We start from the raw sequence: 9,750 nt of genomic DNA, 5'->3' as shown, positions 1-9,750 counted from the left end.
CAAAGGAGAAGACATCTAATGGGAGTCAGTTCCTTACATTAAAAATATACTTACAGTTAACAGCACCAAACCACTTAAGTTGGCAGCAGACCAATTATTAATTAGATGAATGGCCTTTTTTAAATCCCTCTGCGGCCTCCAGACATCTGATGGGTTTATGGTCCGTGCATTAGGGGACGTGGTTCCTCTGTGGTTATAATTACCCGCAGTTGCTGCCCGTTTGAGGGTCATCACACCAAAAACAGCTGCTCCGTGGACATGCGGTCCTGTGATGCCACAGGGGGGACGGGGAGAAAGCAGAAATATGAGAGGTTGGTTTGTTCTGCTGCCCTCCCTAGCTGTTTGATCTTGGCAAAGCCCCTGGAAGTTTTTCCTTAGTGTTCTCACCTGGATGTGTGTGTAATGGATCCATCTTGGTTTTTACCTGTCACGTGACCCGGGCCCGGACCATCAGAACGGCGCCTGTCTCTCGCCCCCTGCCATCCGCTCGCATCCAGCCAGAAGCGGAGCGGCTCCGCTCGCTGGCATGGCGTAAACAACTACTGTTCCCACGGAGCAGATCTGACTGTGTTTTCCTCCGGTGCCCTGCCTTGCTCCTGTCTGTGAAAGCCTGTCAGTTGAAAGTTCTGGAAGTTGGTAAGTTTCTGTAACTCTTTAAAAAATATTTAGAAGCTGGGGGGCGGGGGGGGGGGGGGAGAAATGCCTCTGCTTTTATAAGACAAAGTACAGACGATTGAGCTGCCCAAGATTTTGGCTGCAGGGGCTGAGGAACGTGGATTTAATGGGAACCCCCCGTGGGCGTATGTTAGTCAAGTCTAACGAGTGCTATGAAATACACGGCACACGCGGTGCAGACTTCGTCCAGGACCTGTCCTGCCGATTCTCTCTGCCGCCGCATTCAGAGTCCAGGTTTTCTCCACCCGCTGGTTCGGCTGTCCCCTGCACCTGCCCAGTCGCCTTCCCCACTACTTGCATTCTGACAACAAGCAAAGGCAAGACAAAACAGGGCGCATACGGCTCAGGTTTGATGCACCAGGCCGGGCAGTGATGCCCATCAATTCTGCCCACTTCCCATTGGCCAGAACTAGTCACATGGCCACCCTAACTGCAAGGGAGGCTGGGAAACGTAGTCTTCCTGGGTGCCCCAGAGGAAACGCGGGGGGAAAAGGTTAGGTGGACAGCAGCCAGCTAGTCCCTGCCTCGTCCCGGTAACATGATTACACGTTGGCGGTTCAGTTGACCACATGTTTTATTTTTGTGAGTACGGATATCACAGGTGTACTTTTTTTTTTTGGACAGGGAGACTGAGAATACAAAAGAAAATAACAACTCAAAGCCAGCCGTTTCTCAGACTTTCTGGCTCCGAGAGTTCTAAAATATTTAGATGCCAGAGACGCCTTTGTTCACGCTGAATGTCACATTTGTCCTAAGTGATTTATTTGACGTAGGGGAGCAGAGTTGAAGGATCCCGTGTCGCTCTTGTCAAAACTGGGCGTTACTTTAACTGCCTGTTCCCTTGTGTATTGCTACCGTCTTAAAACCTAGTTTCCCAAAATGCCCGAGTTTCATATAATCTCGGTCGTCTTAAGGCTTCACACTAGTCGGATGGGTGACATTATGTGTGTTCATGAGAAAATCATTTCAAGGGCTACAAATGAGTCCTTTAGTAATACCCAGGAGTCATAATGTCTGTGACATAATGAACCTTAGTAAATTACAACCTACACTAATTAGATCACTTATTGCTACATTCCAGGCCCTGAAACAATTTGCTTAAAGTGATAGTTACCTCTAATGAAAAGATACATAACGGAAAATGTCAGCAACCTTTTAAATCCTCCACGACTTATCACGAGGACTGTCTCGTGCAAAGTGCTCATGGTGGAGCAAAGTCTTTTGTCACCATTTCCTCCTAAATTAGGTGGGTATTTTATGATCACTTGGAAACAGAGAGAATTCCCTGAGGTAGTGAGAAGATTAGGTAAGGGCTCGCCGTCTCCATCAGCCCTTCTTCTGAGCCCGCCCCACCCCGGCGTTCACGGTGGCAGAAACACTCTCAGAATCTTGCCTAGAAAGCGCTTTGGTTATCAGCTACAGAGAGTGGGCTTTTCTTGGATGCCTGGGATTCTTGACCACCCATCAGGGGCATGAGTCCCCTTCCCCAGTGGGGCATATTTTCATAGCCATCTCTCTGACGAGGTTCATGCCAGTCATGGAGGCTGATGGAAAACGGGGTCTGGAGAGGGCTGGTGGTGTCCATACCAGGTCAGGCTTGCAGCAGGCAACAATCAGGAACATTCAAAGAGGCCTTCAAAAGGCCCTACCTGCAAAGATGTGGGCAAGGCTAGTCCCAAAGGGACATGGTGGGGCGGGGCGAGGGGAGCAGTTATCAGAATCCAAACGAGAGACTCATATAGAAGGGGGCCTTCCTGAGCCATCTGCTGAGGCCCACGCCTGTCCCAGGTGCCCCACAGGGACAGAGCTAGAGAATAAAAGCCCCAATTCATTCTCCTCCTTTCCTCCCTGCCTCCCTCCTTCTATTCCCTTGCCAGGCTCCCTATTGACCTGGGTCTCCTATAAACTGGGGGTTAGAGGGAGAGAGGAGCAGGGAGGGCGTGGGAACTCTCTGACCCTGACTGTTTGGATCAGCCTCCTGGGCCGCGGAGCAGGAAGAGGAGAGTGGGAGGCAGCTTTGGGGGAATGAGGCACAGAGATGCCCAGCACAGCCAGGTTCTGCCTGCAGCCCTGATGCTCGGGAATCCGTCTTCCCTGCCTGCCAGGGTTACGTGTCCTCCTTTGTCTCCAAGGGCCCTGAGCTGCATAGGTGTGAACTGGCCCACTGGTCCACCTGGCATCTCGGCCTTGGCTTGGCTCCTTCTGGGGGCCGATGGGTGCTTGTCAGAGACATCTAATGACACTTGCAGTGATGCTCCTCTGCCAGAAAACAGCCAGAATGTGAGGCCTCCTCAAGTTTAAAGGCCCACCTTCTAGCCTGAGGGTGTGTCCCCATGAGAATGAAGGAGTCAGAGAAATAGGTGAACAGCCTCACCTATTTAGAAACCCGGGGGAGGGGTCCCTCTGACACACTCCTCATTCTTGAAAAAAGTCTGGAACTGAAAAGGACTTATTCGTTGCCAGAATCTTCTGGCTTTCAAAGAGCTCATTCCAGGGGGGGTGCCTGGCAGACAGTAGGTGCTGCACAGGTCTCAGGGGAGTCTGAGTGGCAGCGCCTAGCAGGGGGTTCTCTGAGTTTTGAGGTCCTGTTAAAACCTCCCTTGATACAACCATCCTTTGGAAAAGAATGGAAGCCATTTTGCAACTAAAAGCCATTTTGGGGGGGGTGCCTGGGTGACTCAGTTGGTTAACAACTGACTTTGGCTCAGGTCATGATTTCATAGTTTGTGAGTTCGAGCCCCACGTCGGCCTCTGTGCTGACAGCTCAGAGCCTGGAGCCTGCTTTGGATTCTGTCTTTCTCTCAGTCTCTCACTCTCTCTGTCCCTTCCCCCGTCTCTCTTTCTATCTCTCAAAACTAAATAAACATTAAAAAATTTAAAGCCATGTATTTGCCTTCAGATTTGATCGTCAATAATAATCCTGATAATAGAAATAGCCCCTTTGAATGCGTCATTAGAACCTATTTGTGTTTCCCCATCTGATCCTCAGAAGAGCCCCATGGATCAGTTAGCAACGAGGAAACAATCTCGAGAGGGAACGGCACTGGCCCGAGCCGGCAACATCTGGGTGTTGCTGGCGTGGACGGTGCAAGCCCAGCTCTTCCTCACACTGAAGCTGGGGCTCCTTCTCCTCTGGTTTGCGGGTCCTCCTGGGGGAAAGAAAAATCCAAAAGAACTCTTAAGATATCAGTTTTGCCCTCAAGAACCTAAAGAGCTACTTGAAGAGATAGGGAAAACCCTCAAGGAGGAGTAGTAAATGCGCGTGGGATTCAGATGCCAGCGCCCACACGTGTGTAAGTGCGTGCGTGCATGTGCGTGCGTGTGCGCATGCGTGTGTTCATGCAGNGCTCGGCCTCCCCCCCCCCCGACTCCCCCCCTCCCCCGTTTCCCTCCCATCTTCTGTGACTCTGGTCAAGACTGAAGGTCCCAAGGAAGATTCTGATTGGGTGGCCAGGGGTCATATGCACAATCGCCGGGTAGGGGAGGGCGGGGCATCCCCATAGGCAGTCCCGCCAGCACTACACACAGTGCGGAAGAAGTAATGCACCAGGAGAAAAACCAGTTAATGTGTTAGTAAACGAAGATGGAGGGCATTCTGGGAGGTTGAAACATCAACAAGTGCCCACTATGCAAGGCACTGTGACGTTTCTAGATGTCCCCCTCGCCACCATCTACCTCCCACGCACAGAGTGAATAGAGCACGTGGCACAGTCTCCATGGGGACGAAGGGAAGCGGACGCCTGGGGAGGGGAGTGATTTCCCCGGGTAATGGAGCATCCAACTCATTCTCGTGCTACCTCCAGCCCCACCCTTGTCGTCCTTCTTGCCTGGCGAGGGAGCGGCTGGCTTGAGCTCGGGACGGGATGGCAGCAGAGGGAACCATGGGTCAGGGCAGGGAGCAGGTTTCTCTTTCTAGTAGCTTCTCACCAAGGAAGGGCAGGCACCAACTCTCACCTGGAGAACGCGGGCCTCCGCCCCGCCATGGTACCTGCTGTGACTCTTTCCTGCTGAAGAAAGAGTCTGGAGCGTGTAGGTGGTTGGGTTGGGGGTGCGGTGGGGAGGTGATGGTGGGCGAGGGGGTTCAGATGAGCAGTGCAGTTTGGGAAAGTGTGGTGCCGGAACCCAGGGGGAAAAAAAGTAAAGCTGACCTTCCTCCGTCATGCAAAATGGCCAGCAGCCCTGAAATGTTGGCTTTCTGAAACCTAGGGAGGGAAGCTTCCAAGATCCCTGCCTGGTTAAAGCAAAAACAAGCAAACAAACAAACCAAAACAAAACAAAACCCCACAGTCGAAACTTCTTAGTCGTTTTCCTAGTTCCCAGAGTGGGTCAGAGGCCAAGAGAGTTCTGTTCCAGTTTTCGTTCTGCCTCTTACCAGCTTTAACCTTGTGTGAGTCACAGATCGCCCTGGATCTCATTTGGGCAACCGGAAGATCGCATGAAAACACTAACAGGTAAAGTGATATTAATATTAATGAGAAACAGTATACTAAGTGCTGGTGGCAGATCACGGCCACTTGCCTACCCATTTGAGCTCTTTCTGTGTGGACCTCCCCATAGGAGGCAGCAACCCAGCCTTCCCAATAAAACTTTATTTGCAAAAAAGGTGGTGGGCTGTATTTGGCCCATAGGCCATCGTTAGCCTCTAGTATAGAGAGTATAGGCTGTGTCTCCTAAATTTACCATCTAGCAACATTGACCGAGCACTTGTTACGTACCATTCACTAATCTGCATCCGCCATGTGCAGAAGTGCGGCAAGGTTCTGGATTTTCCTCTTTTTTTTTTTTTTTACATGTATTTATTTTTGAGAGACACAGAGAGAGAGATAGAGCGTGAACAGGGGAGGGGCAGAGAGAGAAGAGACACAGAATGGGAAGCAGCCTCTAGGCTCTGAGCTAGCGGTCAGCACAGAGCCCGATGTGAGACTCGAACCCATGAACCGTGAGATCATGACCTGAGCAGAAGTCGGATGCTCAACTGACTGAGCCACCCAGGCGCCCCTGGAGTTTCCTCTTAAATCCTTCCAGCCAACCTCTATTGAACTGCTCTTGGGCACCGGGTACTAGGGTCCTCTGGCATTAGGCTGTGGGTGACAAGATGCTCTCCCTGTCCCTACAAAATTACATTCCAGCAGACACGATTGATACAGATGAGTGCAAGCGCTGGGGAAGCATGTAGGAGGGCCTTTAATTCAGACTAGGAGGTAAAGGAGGGCTTCTCAGAGTGGGTGACACCCACACAGAGCAAGGCGACTGCTACCTTCACGGATCTTCCAAGATGCGTTCTCAGCGCCTGGCACATGGGCTCTTTCCCTTCCTGAGACCGGAAGTGGAGCACTCTGAAACCCTAGGAGAGGCGACGGGAGATGAAACCCGGTGCCACGGGAAGGAGGGATCCTGAGCCCCCAGATCATCACAGGGAGAAACACCCTCCTCGGATTGTCACCTGAATGAGAAATAAATCTTACTGTGGCATGCTGCTGAAATTGCAGGGGGTGTGGATTGCTACATCCAGCGCTATCCTAACTAATAAAATGCCTTAGGCACACCATCTCCCTGAAGCATTTCGGTAATCCTATGAAATGCCCCAATTTTGCAGGCGAGGAAGCTGAGTCTCAGAGAGGTTAAGGAGCTTGTCCAAGGTCACACAGCCAGTAAATTAAGTAGCCCAAAGTCTACCCCAGAGAAGTCTGTCTCCAATGCCCATGCTTTGGAGCCCTGTCCGTGGCTCTGATTCTGACTGATACACAACCCAGCCCTCCTGTCCAGTCTAGGCAGCTTAGCCCAGAAGAGGCAGGGGACGGTCCTGTCCTGGGATTTATATTAATGAGATGAGACAGGATTTCCCCTGGGCAGGGAATGAAGGCCAGAGGCCAGACAGAAAAGGGCAGCCCTCCTGCCTTGGGGAGAGCCAGGTTTTCTGGGAGCTTGGAGGCGGCTGCCTGCAGACCTGGGCAGAGCTGCATGATCCAGACCCCAGATCCCTCCTAGACTGTGGGAGAGACAGGGGAGACAGCCTCCAAGCCGGAGGACCCCCAAGATCCTTCCTCGGTTCCTGCCCCCCTCGAAAATGTTTTCCTTCGCAGGCCAGCGAGGCACTTTTCTCTTTGTAGCCAACATGTCCAGGGCTGACAGGCTAAAACTGCTCGCTTGCTTTTAAGTGTCAGGAGATGTAAATAGTTTTAGTCTTCAGTGATTTCTGATTGAATCTCCTTTTGAAGTAATGATAGCTATAATTTAAAGCAACAGTTACCATATTTTCCTTGCTGGCTGGCCTTCTTTGAAGCACTAAGTATAAATCTGCTTAAAATCTTAAAATAGCTGTAGCCCTGTCTCAATATTCTACCAGGAGCCAGGGAGATTCGGCCTCTAATTGCCATCATCTGTAACTAATATCAGCAGCACAGCGGGCTCATGACAAGGTGGCCGGCAGAATTGCTCTGACCTGGACAGGAAGGTAGAGGCAGAGACATGGTCTCCCTTGGGGACCCTTGACTTTGGTTGAAGTTCGGAAGAAACCCGTCCTAAAATTAGGACCAAATGGGCTCTGGGCTGTTGGGAGCTTTTTCAGGACCGTCGTTTTTCCAGGCCCCTCCGGGAGTCTGGGATGGAAATGAGAGGGGCCTCTTTGCAACATAGACCTCAGAATGTTCAAGGGTGGGCGAGGACTTGGTCCTAGCTGACGGACTTCCCAGGGGCAACTTCCATGGTCGGGTTAAGGCATGACACCCTTGTGTTTTCATAAGAAGGGGGACAGCTGTAGAGATTTCCAGGGTGGCCAATCACAGGCGGGAATAATACACAACCATTTCTGCTGCACTTTGGCAAACACATTTAAAATACAGTTCATCTTACAATTGGCTGCCGCATTTTTGTTGATTCACCAATACGAATTCATTCGACTTACCGCATCCCTACTGTGCGCAGGGCAGTGAACAGAATGGCGACACCAGTGTTCACAGCGTTTACGATACACACAATAGACATCAGGAAGATGTTGACAAGTGCTAGGGAGCCAAATAAAGGAAGGCAAGAAGAGAGTGCTGCCCTTGTACTTTTAAATAGGCTTGTCACCAAGAAGGTGGCATGAAATGGCATTTCCATCTTTGCACGAACTTTTCAGTGGAAAGTATACGAACATGTATCCACGAAGGCATTCTGTCGGATCCTGGTGGGAAATGTTCAGAAAAGTGTGCTTATCTCTCTGAGTGTCAGAACCCTGGGTGTTTTTCACATTTTTTTTTTTTACTACGTAGACGTTTTCTGCATATCATGATAACGATGCGTGTGTTTTGGGGAAAAGCGGTAATTGAGTTTGACAGCTCCCCAATAAAGTAAACATAGATTCACCGTAGGACCAGCAATTCCACTCTTGGCTATATGCCCAAAAGAATTGGCAGGAGGTTTTCAAGCAGAAACTTGTGCCCGAAAGCTCATAGCAACGGTATCCACAATAGCTACGAGGGAGAAACAACTCGAATATCCCCCGAGGGATGGATGGATTAGCAACATGTGGCACGTCCATTCAGTGGAATATTATTCGGCCACAAAAAGGAACAAAGTGCTGAAACACGTGACGACAAAGGTGAACCTTAAAAGCAGTATGCTCAGGGAAAGAAGCCAGATGCAAAAAAGCCAAATGTCGTCAGATTCCATTTATATAAAATGCCTGGATTGGCAAATCCATGCAGACTGGAAGTGGATTGGTGGTTACCTACAGCTGGGGGGTAGGGAGAGGGCTTAATGTCTATAGGGTTGTTTTTCAGAGGGGGAGGGGCTGGTGATAAAAATAGTCCAGAACCTAAGTGGTGGTGATGGCTGTATAACACCATGAATATTCTAGAGGCGCTGAAGTGTACGCTTTAAACTGGGTAGAAATGGTCAAGGTTATGTTATACATATTTTTCTACAATAAAAGAAGAAGCAGTCATTGGCGGGGGGGTTCCTGGATAAACTCAGTGGCTGTGAATGCCCATGAGAGGCCTGACCCGAGAGGTCTTTGTCAGGTGAATCACCAAGGGAGAGAGAGAGAGAGAGAGAGAGAGAGGTCAGGTGCTGGGAGGCTTGGCAGAGCCCCATTAGGAAAAGTTGTTTCTTCTAGTAACTTACCGAGTGCCTCTTAGAGGCCAGGCAGGGGGTCCCGGGCAATGGCAGCCTTCTCCAATGGCGCTCCCAGCCAGAAGCCAGCGTGGGGAAGGCCGTGAGATGCGCAGAGGTGAGGGTGGAGGGAGGCTGCTTTTGTGGGGCTGAGCCGTGGATCCGGCTGCTTCTTCTCTGGCCCTGACACGCTTCTCCGGGTTGAGGATACAGATCTCAAAGGGGAGGCCAGACAGACGCCCTGGGAGGCCACACCAAGTGCATGATGGGAGCAGCGAAATAGGCTGGGCGGCTCTGGAGCCCATTAAGGGATTAACGATTTTCCACAGATGATCTGCAGAGAGGGCAGTCTGGACACAAATAATTGAGAAAGAGCCCGTTTTCCTAAAACCTGGGCATTCCAGCCGCCAGTTCCCATGCTTTGTAGGACGGCAGAGATGAAGGTGTTCTTAGGTGCAGGGTGAGGGAGGTGAGGGACCATCGGCCGCCGTCGGGTGCCGGGGGCAAGCCCTGTCTCCCTGCCTTGACCTCCCTCAGCACCAGAAACTGCCTCCTCCTGTGTGCACCCCTGGGACTCTGCTTGTGCCTCGAGACTCACTACAACTTTCTGGGTCATGCTTTAGAGCCGAGGGCTTTTGTGCCAGAATAAACCAGAGAAAGATGCGAATGGCCAGAGGGGCCTTGTCTGTGTCTCTCGCTGTTCCTCCAGGGAGAAAAGGCACAGGGCGAGGCCCACAGATGTGGGCAGCTATCGGCATAGCAGGAAGTCACCTTGCCCCCCACACACCACAAGGCGAGGCCCCCCCACCCCGCCCCGGGGGACCCCCCGCGTTGGCATGCTTTTCATCTGGTGCCTCCCCACTGTTCCCTTCTGGGCACTTGACCGTGTCTGGCCAAACGGGACCACACTGTCCGGGAACAGCGCCCCCTCCCTTCCTGCCTCAGGCCCTTGAATTTCCTATTCCCTTCCCTGGGCACTAC

The 9,750-nt window shown here is 51.4% G+C and overlaps 1 long non-coding RNA gene across 2 annotated transcripts; it reads left to right on the top strand.

Moving 5' to 3' along the window:
- Positions 1-4,393: 4,393 nt before the first annotated feature.
- LOC144220985 (uncharacterized) lies at positions 4,394-6,112 on the top strand. 2 transcript variants are annotated; one of them, XR_013331912.1, is made up of 3 exons: positions 4,394-4,440; positions 5,051-5,126; positions 5,916-6,112. It is a non-coding gene; the product is annotated as an uncharacterized LOC144220985 (long non-coding RNA). The 2 variants fall into 2 exon arrangements; XR_013331911.1 differs by lacking the exon at positions 4,394-4,440 and adding an exon at positions 4,481-4,704.
- The last annotated feature ends 3,638 nt before the right edge of the window (positions 6,113-9,750 follow it).

Source organism: Crocuta crocuta, unplaced genomic scaffold (genome assembly GCF_008692635.1).
Source record: "Crocuta crocuta isolate KB4526 unplaced genomic scaffold, BGI_CrCroc_1.0 scaffold124, whole genome shotgun sequence".
Lineage (NCBI taxonomy): Eukaryota > Metazoa > Chordata > Mammalia > Carnivora > Hyaenidae > Crocuta > Crocuta crocuta.
Note: the sequence above shows the minus strand (reverse complement) of the source record. Positions and strands in the feature narration are given on the sequence as shown.